Raw genomic sequence first — 17,935 nt, forward strand, 5'->3', positions numbered from 1 at the left:
TAGGATCCTAACTAAGAGGACTTAAGGGAGGTTACTCAGTATAGGTGGAAGAAATGAACCCATTTAGACATTGCACAAGTAGCTCCTTAGGAAGTCCTAGGAAGGTGACCTAATGTGTATGTTTATGTTTATGTCCATATGCATGACAATTGTAGTATTTGTCTACTTGTTTTGAAGATGTTCATGGTATGAATCTATATGATGTGATCTTATCCTTATATGCACAATGATTGGTCTAAATGACTATATGATGAAGGTCTTGTATTGACATGAATGAAGTTGTCTTCACTGAGTTGTATATGTATGAATTGAATGCTAAGGTTTGTGGTCTCATTAAAGGTTTACTAACCATGTGTGGGGTTATAGGGCTTCACAAGTCTATTGCACTAGTAGACGAAGATTGGGGTCATGAACAAGGTCTAACAAAGATGTATATACAAAGAAGTAAATATATGTATGACTTGACGTATCCTACGGTAATATGCCTTAAAAATTCAATAAATTCTATATGTGATCTTATGTGATGTTTGGCCTTTGAATATATTTAAATGAAGTGTGTTAATGGTGTAAATGATATTGAATAAGGGTTTTTATGAAGATTTACTCAAACAGGCATGAAGTATGATTTCAAGAAAATGTCCCTTTTAAATGCATGTTTTTGCATGGTTGCCATACCTAGTGCATTCTTGTACTAATCCCATTCTTCTCTACTTTTTACAAAAAGTGTACGTCATAGATGCTTAAAGGGTGTCTTGAATGGTGAAGAGCTTGATAGATGATTCCTAAGCTTAATGAAAAGAAATCCTTAAGTTCAAGGATATCCTACTCTTGTCTTTACTGTAAAATGTCTAAATACTATATAGTTATGTAATGTGTCATAAGGGTCATGTTCTTAATTTAATCAAAAGTTGTTGATTCTAAGATGACAAAGATACTTAGGATATAAATATATATTATGACTTATATTTTTATGAACTTAACTTTCTAGCATATTATGTGCTATGAAAAGTTATAATTTTCCGCTAAATTTATTAAGTCGATGCGATGAATGATAACTATGGGCTTGTATAAAACCTCCAAGAGGTCAAGTACACCATGTTACTTCTAGGGGATACTCCTGAGATATGATTAACGTGGTATCAGAGCCAGGTTTCTTAAAGTGGTTTAGGGTCCAAAGAAGCCTCACATTACCACGTCTAGTAGAGTCTTGCATCATTGGTGGTGAGTCGCCACACATCAAAAGGTACGAGAGGCTATAGGACTATAGAATTTCCCTTCTTCATCATTCTCATATCGTGCCATAGAAATTATCTCTATAATATCTCTCTCTTATGTTTTCTTGTCTGGTGGTCTTTTTAGATGTGATTGCTTGGATGAGATTTGTTCTCTATGCTTGAGGCAGAAAAGGTGAGTTTAAATGCTTATCTTGGTTTTATGGTTTGAATGAGTATGTGTTGAGGTGAATTTTTGGTATGCTTTGATGATGTGATGCCATTTATGGCTACATATGGAAACTTATATGAAATATCATGTTATGTTGAAAAATGTATGTCATAATATAGTTAAAGAATGTTAGGAGTTACTATGGTTAACATAAGTTTCTTTTGGTAATAATGTGTTACTATATGGTTTTGCATGATGGTAGCCTTATGATGCCATTTGAACTTGAAATTCTTTGTGACTACCTATGGAAACACGCTACCCTAAGATTCTATACTTAAAAGTGTTCAATGTTTCCCTTTATATACATGTGGTCTATGATAAGTTCCTAGTATGGATTGGAGTCTCTTGTATAGACATTGATCCTAGATGAGATAATAGCATGCTTGTCTTGGTAAGTCTTGTATCTCATATTGTCATGATTTTCCCATCAATTTCCTAAATGATTACAACTCGATGAGATGTTAGGTATGCCCGTTGCATAGAGAAAGACGAAGAAAGATTCTTTCATATGAAAGAGCTGAGCGGAACTCTTTTCAATGAACTGGCAATATTTCGTGGTCGTCCGTCTCCGATTTTCCAGCCGATACAGTTAGCGGACCAACTTGACAGGATCCCCCTTTGCTCTATCTAACTTGGTGTGCGCTCCTTTCGGAAACATCCCCGAGCGGCAGTCAAACGGGGGCGTGAATGCGAGATGCCACCGGAATGATTGGCCGGAAAAAGGCAGCAATAGTGCAGATAAGATCAGACTGAATGTGTGAAGGATATGGTTCTGGTTCTCCTCTGGAGTCCATCGATTCATTCCCAATCCCGTCTCGTTCTCCTACCAACTTGAATAGCTTATTTTCCTTCTCAACTCAAGGTGATCTAAATATCATGTCTACGACCCGAAGACACTCTCAGTCGAAGGTAGGGAAGTTTTCCTAGCTTTATGGTCAATCGAATAGATAGAAGATCTAGCGCCTCTGTCAGAGAGAATGGGGCATGAGTTCATCTCCAGAGTAGGAATAGATTCTATGAGTTGTGATCCAGTTAACATAGGGGGCTTTTGGAATGTTGAAGCATGTTTACTGTAATGTTAGCCCACTTACTGTAATATTCTTAAGAAACAAACTAAATTGTTTTTGATTTGATGTTGTTGAAATGTGTATAGAATTGCAACATATGAACATGATAATGAATGTAAAAAGGAGTTTTGCTGTTTGGAAATAAGGAATGAGAGTCTTATGGCATGATGAGTTGTAGGATTATTTCTAACTTCTTACCGTGTTGTGAGTCCCTTGATGTTGTGGAATTGATATTTCCCTAGATTTGAGGGTATTACTCTTATCTAGGTAGGGTGATGATGTGGTTTTGATTGACCTAGAAGTTACCTTACTTTAATATTGACAGAAAAGAAAGAGTCCTTATGGCTATGTCTCGTTGTTAATCCCCCTAATGATGTATGACCTTGGTGTCTATTGTATTGTATAAAAATCTTATGTGGTTGATATAAAAATCTTATGTGGTTGATTGTGATTGACCTAACTATATAATTGGGGATAAATTCTAGGAGATGAAGTTTAAAATACCTTCGTGTTCCTATGTTGACTTACAGTAAACTCCTTCTAAAGTTTGTAATCACTTTTAAGTGAGGAAAATGAAAGTTGTTTAGTTAAGATCATCTTAAGTTTGGGTTAAGTTTCTGTTAATTGGGTTTACCCTAAGTGGGGGATGGTGATGGAGTATTAAGGTTGTATATATTTTCTACCTCATCCTTCTATTCTTAATTGAACTTGAAATTATAAATTATTCGCAAGCTTGTTCATGGATAGGAGTTTTGCATAATGTATGAATTTCATGACCTTTATATGTTTGGCATGTATTGATTGACATTACCTTAAAAATACCGAGAATGCTCCAAAGTGCATGAAAGAAATTTTTCATAAAATACATTTTTTCTCATGTTAAATTGCATCTTGATATGCTAGTTGTGCATTTGACTTCATGAGATAAGATAAGAAACATGGTAATAGTCACTTATGAAGTGAAATGTTTAGACTTATAATGAAAAGTCAAGTCTCTTTAAAATGTAAAATGTAGAGTCTCTTGAAAATAATGTGACTTGTATGATTTGGAATGCATGATTGTAGGCTCATTCTTGAAAAGTGAAAGAATGTTTAGCTAAGTGTTCATATGTGTGCCTATGATTTGTGTTATATTTCCCAAATAATACTTACTGTGATGGTGAGTACTACGTTATAAAATCATATTTTGTGAAATGACATCCTATTTTTGTGATGTATTTGGTGTAACTTGGCAGTTTAGACTTCACTAGGAAGAAAACATGCTCATGTCTTGGTTTGAAAATTGAGAATTTTTCATCTTAAAAGGAATTGACCTTGTATTTTGCTAAGGTGTAAATTCATCATGTAAATGTGTTAAGGAGAAGAAAATTCCTCCATGGACACCACTAAGCATGGTACGGTTGAGTATGACCTTCATAACACTAGGTCTAGCTAATGAAGATCTTTGTTGATTCACTTAACTCAAATCTATGTGCATTGAATAAATTGCTTCTTGAGTGTTGTTGAAATCTGCCTAAGTGTAACTTAAAGAATAGTTGCAAAATGAGATCTTAATGAATTGAAGTGTAATGACCATGTTATGATTTGGAGAAGAATGTTTCTCCTATGAACATGATAAGAGCCTATCTATTTGATGCATTGAAGAGTGAGTGATTAATGGTTTTGTTTTGTTTTATTCATTGAGTGCTAAAATAATTTGATGATGTTATAGATGTTATGAACTGCTCTATGATGCATTGAAGTCCTTGTTGTGATTAAAGAGCCCTAAGTGTCATTCAAGGACGAATGTTCCCAACTGGGGGATATTGTAAGACCCCAAAATGTGTTAGGCAGCATAGAGACTAACTTGTTTTTCTTAAGTTTCTAAGTTTCTAAAATGACTTATAAAATTGTATAGAGGCAGTGTGTAAAGTTTGAGTTGATTTGGAAGTCGAACATCGAGGGATGACCAAAACGTTCGATGACTAGTTACCTATGTTCCTCATGTGTCTATAGGTATTTATATATTGTATGATATGATATTATGATGTATTAAAATGATTTATAAATACATTTAATGTTAGTGTATGGAGTTTCGTGAAGTTTGGAGGTCAAACGTCCAAGGCGTTTGAAAGATAGCCCTTAAGATGCTCAATGTGTGTCTTGATAGGGCCTAGCCTGTTTGGACAAGTTGCAAGTGTTTGTTTTAGGTGAAACTTATGTGTAAGTTCTACAACTTGTTGAGGTTCCTATTTACGTTGGAAATGTACAGGTACGATCTAAAGGGCCTCACAAAAAGCCTCACAAGAAGGACCCAAGGCTGGTCGAGACACTGCCTTGGCAATGTCAATCGACGGACAAAACAATGACTACTTGGTCAACCAATGTCTCATTAGTGAGGTATCGTTTATGTGCACTTAGATTTTGTAGGTCTCAATCCAAAATTTGGCTAAGGACCAACTGATGAAAGCTAAAGGACGGCCAGTCGATTGACCAACGTCCCATCAATGGGTTCGTCGATGGTGGCCTATAGTTTTTATCTAGTGAACTATTTTATTTAAGGGGTGAATGGATAATTCATCCCACGTACTAACCTGAGTCTAATAGGTTATTTAGCTACTTTTGGGTGTATATAAGTCATTAAACAAGTGAAGAACTCATTCCAAATTCTCTCTCACGAATTAAACCTTTCCCTCTAAAATATTCTCCCTAGAAACCACCATTTTGGTGAAGCTCAAGAACATCTTGGAGCTTGGATTTCCATGGGTAAATCATCAATTTGTATAGGTTTTCAACTAGACAAAGATATGGTGATCCTTCATCTCTAAGAAACCTTTCACTTAGAGAGTTAATCTCAAGTTTTTCAAAGAAGGTTTCATGATCAAATCTCTTCTTCTGCAATCTAGCCATGGGTTCTTTCTAAAAACGTTTTGAATGATTAAATCACGATGAAATGAATTTTATACATTGGTTTTAACGTGCTTTTTATCCAATTGCATGGTGAACCCATACTCCTTCCTTAAATCGGTTTAGCCTTGCATGGGCTTGTGATCATGGCTTGTTAATGGTTGAATTGTGATTTTCTTACATTGAATTGTCTATATCTACTGTAATTTAAGTTAATTGATTATTATTTGATGATTATCAATCTATGAGGATGAATGTATGAAGAATTCAACATGACTAGTATATGATCTATGTATTCATTGTAAGGCTGGTTTTATGTCGATTGTTGTGAGATCATGAATTATGTTAGATTTTATAGAAAATGCTTTAGTTTACATAATGATGAATTATGGTTACCAATCTTGTATGATCAAAGTAAATAATTATTGGCATGAAATGATCTAGATATCCTAATCTATAGATTGCTAATACCATGCATGTGATGTGATCCATATTTTAGATTATCTGAAGCATGATTTCTTTGAGTAATGATCTAATTAGATACTTCCAAACATGTACATTATTATTAAAATATGACTGATGATCAAGTCCTTAGAGAATCAATAGTATTGGGTAATTCCTCTATATTCTTGCGAATTAAGAAGCCTAATGCCTATGTTGGAAGCTTGAGCTTAAAGTGTTTTAAGCATGATTTCGTTTTGACTATGTGAATGATTATATAATGCCTTAGATTGATATTATTGATGAAGTATGATCTATAATCCTTGTAAGTGAAGTTTGTTGATGGTTTATGTCCTTCGAGATTCTGGCATGTTAATGATATGTTGTACTACTTTGTAGCATGGCCATTGTAGTAGCTTATGCTTAACTTCATGTATAATTATGTTACCTTAAGATACTTATCTATACTTGATGTATTGATAAAAGAGTAGTAATGGTCAATTATGACCAAAGGCTAAAGGATTGGTAATAATTCCTTTACTATTCTACTTTCCTATTTCTTTATAGTAATGTTGATGAAGCCTTGTATGACATTGTGTGGTCTGGTACACTTATGATGGCGGTGTTTACTTTATTGGCAATATATATATGTATTTACCATGTATTTTAAGGAAAATTGATGAATATATGAACATGTATTTATGATGAAACTATAAGAAGATTATGCCTACTTTCCTATTCTAATTCTGATTGAGGTAGTGTGCCTATTGTATAAGCATGTGCATATCCATGTTAGGGTAAATTGTAGGTGATACCATTGATGATTTAAAATGTTTTATAATCCCTTACATATGTACCCCTATGATAATGCACGAATAGCACAAGTTAGGAGTCTTAAGTGTAATATGAAGTTGACTTGTCTCCTACGCTATTGTGTGTTGTGTGGTCTATGTTTCAGAGAGTATTATGGTCTAAGAGGGTGGCTGTCTCAAGGTGTTGTTGATAGCCATTATGTGATCATGTTGACCAATGTATACACATACTCACTTTACATGCATGTTACAAGTAGCATAGGTCATGTTGTCTATATGAAAGGTAATTCTCATATTCACTAGTGTCTACTACTATGCATACTAATATGATGTTTATGAAAGTATAATATACATGTTTCCTTAGCTAGGATGACTTGATAGGTGTACTCGTATGGGCAAGGGTATGGGACTTTGCCTATGCATTCCACCTGTGTACTTTGATAGGATCGTTCTACCTTTGGTTTCTATATGTATGAATATGAATGTATGAACATGTGTGACTTTAGGTGTTATGTGAAAGGTTTTCTCATCTATATGTACACACACACATGAATGATGATCTAGTCAATAGAGGAGCCATGAAAGGTGTGCTCAAGTGTATCCTAAACTAGATACTGCTAATACATATGCGATGTCCATGTGAAAGGATCTTCTCACATGATTTAGGTTGATGAAATTTAATGTATGACCTATGACTAAGCATATGAGGAGATGAATCTCCTAATCCTACATTTTTTATAGTAATATTAATGAAGGTTTTCAAAAAAGGGAACTTAACTTACCACCGAGTGAACTTAAAATGAGTGTGTGTCCCTTTCCAAGGTGGGAAGGTAGGTAACCATAAATCTCCTGAGGTAGATAACCACAATGCCTCAATAGGCATAAATAGGGTTTCCATAAGTGAATAACTACAACGCCTAATCTTGGCATAAATAGGGTTTTCACATGTACCTCCAAGTTCCATAACTATTCTTGCCACATAGGATCTAGCAATGTAATATCACTTAGTATGCTAACATGTGTTAATGTTCTACCTAGTCTAGAACACATTCTACTTGTGTAAGGCTCTACAACACCAAATTCCATGTTTAGCACCCATGGTCTTAGTATCGGTTAAGGATATAGTTTCCCTAAAGTAAAATGGGCAATGGAAGTAAGAATAGGATCCTAACTAGGATAAGGGAGGTTACTTAGTATAGGTGGAAGAAATGAACCCATTTAGACATTGAAGAAGTACCTCCTTAGGAAGTCCTAGGAAGGTGACCTAATGTTTATGTTTATGTTATATGCATGAAAACTGTAGTATTGGTCTACTTGTTTTGAACATGTGCATGGTATGAATCTATATGATATGATCTTATCCTTATATGCACTATGTTAGGTCTAAATGAAACATATGATGGAGGTATTGTATTGACATGAATGATGTTGTTTTCACTCACTTATATATGTATGAATTGAATGCTAAGGTTTGTGGTCTCATGAAAGGTTTACTAAGCATTTGTAGGGTTATGGGGCTTCACATGTGCATTGCACTAGTATACTAAGATTGGAGTCATGAACAAGGTTTAATAAAGATGTATATGCAAAGAAGTATATATATGTATGACTTGATGTAGGTTACGATAATGTGCCTTAAAAATTCAATAAATTCTATCTGTGATCTTATGTGATGTTTGGACTTCGGATATGTTTAAATGAAGTATGTGAATGGTGTAAATGCTATTGAATAAGGGTTTTATGAAGATTTACTCAAAAAGTTATGGAGTATGATTTCAAGAAAATGTCCCTTTTAAATGCATGTTTTTGCATGGTTGCCATACTTGGTGCATTCTTGTACTAATCCCATTCTTCTCTACTTTTTACACAAAGTGTAGGTTATGGATTCTTAAAGGATGTATTGAATGGTGAAGAGATTGATAGATGATTCTCAAGCTCAATGAAAGGAATCCTTTAGTTCAAGGATCTCCTACTTATGTCTTTATTGTAAAGTATTTAAATATTGTATAGTTATGTAATGTGTCTTAAAGGTGTGTCCTTCATGTACTCTAAAGTTGTGGAGTCTAATATGATAAAGAGATTCAGGATCTAAATATGTATTATGACTTATATGTTTATGAAGTTAAGTTTCTAACATATTATGTGCTATGAAAAGTTTTAATTTTCCGCTAAATTTACTAAGTAGATGCGATGAATGATAAGACCTCTGAGAGGTCAAGTGCGCCTTGTTACTTCTAGGGGGTGCTCCCCGGATGTAACAATGACATCAAAAATTCACCCTTCTAATGCTGAAATGATAAGAGCTTTCAAGGTGTATCATCATAATAGATTTTTCGTAGAATATGAGAAGGCTATTAAATGGGAACTGATCCAACAAAGATTAATGTTTTGGATGCTATTAAATTTTCAGTCCCTGATTGGATAGTAAATGTTTAGCAAGAGACAATAACAATTTGTTTTCGACACTATAAAATTTGTTTTGTGATGCAATCTTAGAGAATTTGAATGAACCCACCTGTGAAAACGCATCATAACTTTAGATCATGACTAATGATATTAATTACCACAATAAAGTGGATGTCAATAACCTTTTGGATTATCCGGGTGAAAGTGATGCAGAAGTCCAGAACTTAGAAGAAATTGTGGAAACTATCGGAAAAAATAACTTTCATGATAAAGTTGAAGATGATAATATACCTTTGGAACTAGTTACGCGTAAGAGTGGGCATAAACACCGGAAAACCGAAACACCAAACCGAATCGAAATTTTTTAGAATTTTGGTTTTGGTATTTCGGATTTCGGTTCGGTGTTCGGTTTACTTTTTTATATTTTTCGATATTTCGGTTTGATTTTCGATACGTATTATTTTAGTTTTTGGTATTAAGACTTAAACCAAAATATTATACTATAATTTTATATTATATTAATTAATAATTATAAATATTAAATAATTTTTTTAAAAAAAGAAACCCTATGGCCCTCTTCCTCTTTCTTTCATCGTTTTACTGATTTTCTTTTTCTCTTGGTCTTTCATCTTCTTCTTGGCTCTTTCCTGTTCCTCTTCTTACTCTTCTTCTCTTCCTCTTTTCCTCTTCCGAGTTCCGCCAGCCAGATTCAGCAGTCGTGCCGGCCGTCCGCCAGCAGCAGCAGCAGCAGCCGTGCCGGCCATCCGCCAGAAGCAGCCGCGCTGTCCGCCAGAAGGAGCAGCAGCAGCAGCAGCTACCGCGCCGTCAAGCAGCCAGAAGCAGCCGCGCCTCTACCATCAAGAGGTCAGCAGCCGCGCCATCCGCCATCAAGCAGCCAGCAGCCGCGCCGTCCGCGATCAAGCAGCCGGCAACCGCGCCGTCTCAAGTTCATTAAAAAACTGAAACAAAAAATACAACAGAATTTACAAAAACCAAACCGAACCGAAATATTTTGGTTAGGTATTCGGTACACAATTTATAAAAATCAAAAATAAAAAAAAACGAAAAAAAACCGAAACTGAACTGATATACCGAATGTCCACCCTAGTTATGCGTAAGGAAGTACTTATAACACCTAAAACTCTTCACAATTGTGTGGTCCAATTTGAAAAGACAACACTAGAGCTCTGAATGCAACAAGAAAAGTTAGAGATGATGAGGTTCAACTAGATTTAAATTTTTTAAAAAATTAGAACACAATAGAATCATATTTCATTAAATACTCTTAAATATGTTGTACTTTTAAAAAATTATTAATTTATGATATCAATGGGATCATATATTTATATAGGGATCTTTTGTAAATATATTATCTTATTATCTTATCGAATTCATGTTTTTTTTCCATTGACCCAAATCGGGATCAGAGGAAAATATTATTTTAGGGAAATTATTAATGTATCGAATATTAATTTATAGAGGTTTTACTGTATATGTGGGATTAACAAAAACATTTTATAGTTTAAGTATTAAACTAATAAAACATGGATAATTTAGAGGGAAGAGGTTAGTTCAAAATTAAACTGAAAAAATAGTGTTTAATTTCAAACAAATTAAAAAGAAACTTTTAGTTTATTAGATTACTGAAAAGATAACTATGCATAGCAATTCGTAGAAATGAGATCAATAACTTGAAATTAGAGTATATTTATAATGTAAAACCCCTTTACATTGCAAGTGTACATAAGTTAAATTTAAAATATATACAAATTTCTCACGCATTGCACAAAATTAATTCAAAGTATAGAAATACACATTAACTGTGAATGGAGTGACCTATTCCTGGACTGTGCCCTGGCCCCGTTGGTCCAAAATCATCCATTTTCTCAACAACTTTTACACTTTTTGTTGCTTCTGTTGGATCATTTATCGATTTGTGTATGTCATCTTTGCTCGGAAGCCATGTTAAACTTTTCTGTATCTTTCCAATTTTATTGAATGTCTCAGAAGTGACAACTATTTGTGTTGATGATACTGAAATTTCCACACTTACCACTTCCATTTTTTCCGACTTTAGGTGCCTAATTGCTTCCACACATAAAATTTCATGACTAAACAAGATCAACACAAGGATGAAAGCAAAAAATTGAATGATTTTAGTGTTTGTTACAATAACCATAGTATTTTATATATTCTAGAAATTGGTAAGTGAAGAAGTAGAACAAAGAGAAAAAAAATATTGGAAGTTGGAATTAACAAGCTATAGGTTTTGTACAATGTTTTCAAGACAACAATTGTTATTACAACTGTAGTATATATAGAATCATTAAGTAGTATATAGAATAACAAAAGGTGATAAAAGAAAGGTGTGAGACGTGAATAATCGAACATTGAGATGCATAGTACTTTTTGACTTATTTATGCTTTTTCTACATTTTTAAATTAATCAAAAATAATAAATAATTGCTTTATTTGTAAATTAACCTCAAACACTTATAATTTTTATCAACACTTAATCTTTATATTTTTGGGAAAAGATACTTGATTATATAATGGTATTATTTAGGAGATTATAAAAATGAACTTTGCTCAGATTACAACAACGTAACCTAGTGAATATTAGCAATTCACTTATAGAGCCACTTCCCAAAGAAGTTCTATATTAATGAAGTCTTTTTTGGCAGAGAAGAATATTTATATATTAGATTTTTCATTTTATAAATTTGAATCAGTCAGGACCACTAGAGTTTGAACAACAAATATTTTGGTTATTTCATAAATGTAATGTTTTTTTAAAAAAATAATAATTAGAACTGAAAATCAGTTCAAATTCAAGTTTATATGTTACGTTTTTTTTTAAAAAAAAGTTCATACTTTTGAAACTCAATTTTATTTTTTGCCTTAGGAGGTTGAGCAATCCCACTTTGTATATTTGTTTATAATTCAAGCTATCTAACAAGAACATAATTATTTTTCACTATGTTCTCTCATTCCTCAATAGTGGGAAGATTCTTAGTTGATATAAAGTCCACCAAAAAAAAAAAAAGAAGAAGAAGAAGAAAAAGAATTAATGTCTAAAGTTGGAAAGTGGATGGTTTGTTTTGGTAATCAAGGCTGACCTCTATTCTCATGTGAAAGAGGCTATCATCACATGGCAATATATTCTCATGGCCCTTGCACCCAAGTTGATTATACATTTTCAATGGACTCAATTGATTTGTTAGGTCCTCAATTTATTGTTTAGCATCATCGAATCAACAGTCTTTCTAAAATGATCAACTGGGTTCTAATTTATTTAATTTAGAAAAAAGGGAAAAATTTTGACGCGACATAATCAGAAATTCGCTAAGTGAATCAAAATATAAAAAAAATAAATGTATAAAAAGTCAAGGAGATTCAACATTTCTTATGATTCCTCAAATCTATTCTATTTTCATACTTTCATGCTTACTATAAATAAATGTTCCAAATAATTATCATTTTAAAAATTACAATATAAATTATTATTTGTTTACATCTTTACCTTACTCAAAAGATGTGGTGAGATATTCTTGTTGTGAAAAGAGAGTAGTATAAATAAATGTTCCAAATAATTATCATTTTAAAAATTACAATATAAATTATTATTTGTTTACATCTTTACCTTACTCAAAAGATGTGGTGAGATATTCTTGTTGTGAAAAGAGAGTAGTATTAAATTGAATTAAAGAATAAATAAGGATGATTTAGTTAAATTACCCTTTTAGACTAATATTTTTCAAGGAATATGCATAGTAAAATATGACAAGTAAAATCAATTAAAAAAATCAGTCTAAGCATTAAAAAATTGACCATACATATGATACCTCGATTTATTTTTACTTATTTATATTGAACTTGTGTGTCACTTTAGAAACAATAATTAGTATGAGGATTTTAATGCTTAGCGTGTCAATTATGGAATTTGATTCCAGTGAAAATCACCATGTTATTTGATTTGTACAATTATATTCAAGATGTCATTGGTTTTGTCAAGAACACTTGCCCAACCTTTATAATAAGTTCATTATAGTTATTGATGAACATAATTTTATAACTAAACACTAAAGTTTTTATGATTATCTCATTTAGCTATGAAGTAGCGATATATTATTAATAAAAAGAATTTGCTAAAAGCTTATTAACAATAGATTAACTAGGAATTTTTTTATATATATATATATATATATATATATATATATATATATATAATTGAGTACATTTTCATGTTGCAACAAACAAAATATTCATCACATGGATATATGTACTATCCATCTGCTTGCCACATGTTTAATGTTTTTTTTTCTAATTTTATAAATCATAGTCATGATCTTCGTAAAAGTACAGTAAGTTGTTTCCTACTTACAAAGATTCACACCCATGTTAACTATTGAATTCTCCCACTCTGCCCTCCTTCCCCAATATAGAATTTAAATGTTTTTCAGAAAAATAGCTGATGAAATTTGTATTTATGTTTTTATCTGAAGTATATACATATATAAAAATATTATTCTAAATATATTTGTATATAATCTAATTAAATAGTACAGGACAAGAGGTGAAGATGAAGATAAAGCATGCTGGAGAGTGAGGAATGTAGATTTCTCAGGTTAGAGAAATTAAGAATTGTATTGATAATTATTTTTGAGTACATGCTCCTTATATAGGAAGGTTCTTATATTAGCTATACTAGGAGTTAGTAAGGGGGATGATCAAAGAACATAAATAGTACACTGATTTAACCCACCTTGGCAGCCAACAACCTTGTCGACTCCAGTCTTTCAACATTTAGCCAAATTTAGGATTGTTTTGGAATTGATTTAAAAAATAAGCAGCAACATTTTGAGACTAACTTTGGACGTTTTAAGCAACATAAAATAGTTAGCAACAATGTAATGAAGACACACAAATATAAAATGAGACAAAGCAACCAGTTTCACAGAAAACATAATTATTCCAGCTTGTAATAATAAAGTGAATACAAGAACACTCCCTACTCGTACCAACCTTGGCACTATAAGATCACACTACACCTTAACTTAAATTTGACATTCTAATTAGTATTCCCTTATACTTAGAATAATTAAATCCGAATTACACCATTAGGCAGCCTGCTCAATTATAATACTATGTGCAGCAAACTTCTGACAAGTGGTGTGATAAGAATAAAACACTTGTTGGCTTTCACCTTAACTTATCATATGTAGTTGATACACCACAACTACTTGGTACATTCAAAATAATTCAAACAATGTTTCAAAAATAAGTTCCACACGAATTGAGACAATGCTACACTTTTTGTAATCGTCGATCATGTGCTTGACATGGGTTTGTAACCGTCGGTCAGCTTTGACTTTGCTTGCCTTTTGGACGAGATTCTCGCATGTTTAACACTGCCAGACTCAGACTTTTCAGCCTTGCATTGCTTCCATTCAATGCTGCAATCCCATGGTCATAAATTTATGCCATTATTTTATTCCACATTGGCATCAATGTCCTTTATTTGTTGCCTTAGTCTTGCTGATCGTTTTCCCTTGTTCTTTATTTAAATATCAATTCTATGCCCACACAACATTATTAAGCTTTCATCTAGTCAAGTCCTCATAAAGATGCCTTTCCTTCAAGTCCTTGGTCCTCACTTGTTACTTCAAAATCAGGCTATGGTGCTATTATGCACACCTTAGCTTTGTCAACAATCTATTGTCAAATTAGCCTTGCATGTTTGTTTCCTTGTGTTATTATGCAAATGACAAGGTTAACATTCTTAATAGTTTGTCCATGCTTCCATTTAATTAAGTTACTTAAATCAGGGGTCTAACGGACCACCCGACCAGTTTGATTCATCGCCCTCGATAAATTAAATTGAGGTACCACATCATCTTTTTTGTATAACAATACAATCATAGGAGTAACATACGCTACTGGTTCCTTATCTTGTCTGGAATTATCACACTCTGCTAATAAACAATTGACAATTTTTTCCATTTAAAAAAATTTCTTGCCGTGTGTGGTCGATCACAAATAAAGTAACTATCAAACTTCACTTTTTCTTTGCCTTTGGACGATCCAGCTTCTAGTTTTTCCTTTTCTTTGACCTTTTCTTCAACATTAGGATCTTTTCTCTTCCAATCCTTCACTTTGTATTTCCATTTAGATTTAGAAGAAACAAAAGAATTTTCAGCATCATCTCATCCTAAAAGAAAATCTGTCAATGCATATGCTGCCGCAATTGCACTAGGAAGATCTTTAATGTTTTGCCTTCGTAGTTCATTATGTGCTCTTTTCTGTAATCCGAAGAGGAAATTATGCAATTTATCATCCTCGAACATATTGTTAATCTGCAGAATCAAGGAAGATTTTTTTTGACATAATCTCTAATAAATCTGGTCTGCCTTAGTGTCTTCAGCCTGTACTGTAAGGGAAGATTTGATCCTTCAACTCTTTTTTCAGAAGTTCCCACAAATCAATCTTAGGACGTTCAACAGTTACTTGTTCAGCCATTCTTGTACGCCACCATAATTTTGCATCTTTCACAAGATACATAGTAGTAATTGACACCTTGTCATCATCACGTACAAGGGCTGCAATGAAGTATTTTTCCATGTCCCATAAGAAGTTTTCGAGTTTCTTAGTACTCCTTGTGCCTCCAAATTCCTTAGGCTCAATAATTTTCATTTAAGAAGACTCCTCACGATTTGTTTTTAGAACCAGCAATGGACAAACACAACATGAAAAGTTCTACATAAAAAAATTCCCTTCAACACTTTGTCAATTTCAGTTCGAAGTTCTTCATTGTCTGTCATCACGCCATCAATTTCAAAACAACCAGCTTTATAAAAAACTTAATTATTCCAGCTTGTATTAATAAGTGAATACAAGAACACTCCTAAATCATACCAACCTTGGCACTATAAGATCACACTAGACCTTAACTTAGATTTGAAACTCTAATTAGTACACCCTAATACTTAGAACAATCCAATTCAAATTACACTATTATGCAACCTGAACATTTATAATACTATGTGCAACCAACTACTGACAAGTGGTGAAATAAGAATAAAACACTTGTTTTCTTTAGCCTTATCTTATCCTATGTAGTTTAAAACCCACAAATACTTGGTAAATTTGAAATAATTCAAAGAAACCGCTAAAAACAAGTTCCACACGAAATGGGATAATGCTACACTTTTTGTAACCGTCGGTGATGTGCTTGGCATGTGTTTTGTAACCACCGGTCACTTTGACTTTGCTTGACTTTTGAACAATCTTCCCCCATTTTTAACACTGCCATACTTAGACCTTTTAGCCTTGGATTTCTCCCACTCAATGCTGCAACCCACGGTCATAACTTTATGACATTAGTTCATTCCACGTTGGCATCAATGTCCTTTCATTGTTGCCTTAGTCTTGCTGGTAGTTTGCTTTGTTCTTTCTTTGAATATTAATGGTATGCCCACACAACATTGTGAATATTTCATATATTCAAGTCCTCACAAAGATGTCTTACCTTCAAGTCCTTGGTCCTCACTTGTTACTTCAAAATTATGCTATGTTACCATTATGCACACCTTAGCTTTGTCAACAATCCGTCGTCAACTTAGCCTTACATGTTTGTTTCCTTAGCTTATGAATTTGACAAGGTTAACATGTTTAATACCTTGTTCATGCTTCCATTTAATTAAGTGACTTAGATCAGGGGTCTAACAGAGTCCCACTACAAAAAAATTATATTATTTACATGATTTGTATTTCTAATATAACTAAAAAACCTTATCGTACTTGACTTTAGCCCTATGCACGATACATAATCATAATCATACATAAGTTAGGATTCAGTTGTCTAGTCCTAGTGTGAATCCAACTCTTCATCAATAAACATGTGAGTCAGCTTCCTTTGACCTGTTACATTGACATGTTCTAGTCATCAGCTTCCTTCATTTTCAACACTTTCCCTACAGCTAATAAGTGGATGAACAGTAACTTAAGGATAATTTGAAACACATCACCCAAAGTGACAATGTTCAAGACAACAATTTAATGCTCGAACAACAAAGTAAGGTGGTATTCAGTGATATGATAAAAATCAAAGGTTGACTAAATCAAGATCATCAATTGAGGTTCAAACACCTTAACCCTAAAGCATCACAATGATTGGGAACGAATGGTGATTCACCCAATGAATTAGGCATGCCCGAAATGTCATCAATTTGGTTGTGAAATGGATTTTTTGAAAAAAATTTGAAAAAACATAAATAGCCCAATGATAGAGTTTTAAGAGAGCCCGACTAGAGTGTTGACAGACTAAGTTCACAAAAAAGTTTTGAGTGAGAAAATTTTGATTTTTTGAACACTTTTTCTAGCCTTCGTGCGGTTTTAACATTTGAATCTTAAATTCAATATTTCAAAGTTCAATCGAAATTGGGTTTACTCATAATTTCTTAATTGCAAGTTACACGTAGGTCTTTTCATGGAAGGTATACTTTCTTAATTTTTTGCGATGAGTGGCTAAAAGCCTAAGATTTAAGGGTGCTATAATAGTGTTAAGTGTTAAATAAATGTAGTAGATATTATGCCATGATCAGGTTTTTGTTGTTCACACATGAATTTGGTCTAACGTAAGGATTAAGGTTGCAAACTTAATTTCTACTTCTGATCTCCATGAGTGAGATTAACTGGGGTGGGTAATTAGTTTTATACTAGCAATTTAGATTCAATGTCCTTGAATTACTTGAAATAAAGGTTATGGGTTTGATCTAATTGCCCTATTCTTGATGATGTGTTGTTCATAATTGGCACTTAATGAGAACGATATAAGATTTTTTGTGTAGATGCTTTGAGATTGAAAGATAATTAACGTCA

At 33.0% G+C, this 17,935-nt stretch overlaps 1 non-coding gene across 1 annotated transcript; it reads right to left on the minus strand.

Moving 5' to 3' along the window:
* Positions 1 to 10,966: 10,966 nt before the first annotated feature.
* LOC112939968 (U6 spliceosomal RNA) lies at positions 10,967 to 11,069 on the minus strand. Its single transcript, XR_003246312.1, has one exon. It is a non-coding gene; the product is annotated as a U6 spliceosomal RNA (small nuclear RNA).
* Positions 11,070 to 17,935: the final 6,866 nt, after the last annotated feature.

The sequence above is a fragment of the Solanum lycopersicum genome, chromosome 3 (assembly GCF_036512215.1).
Source record: "Solanum lycopersicum chromosome 3, SLM_r2.1".
Taxonomy (NCBI): Eukaryota; Viridiplantae; Streptophyta; class Magnoliopsida; order Solanales; family Solanaceae; genus Solanum; species Solanum lycopersicum.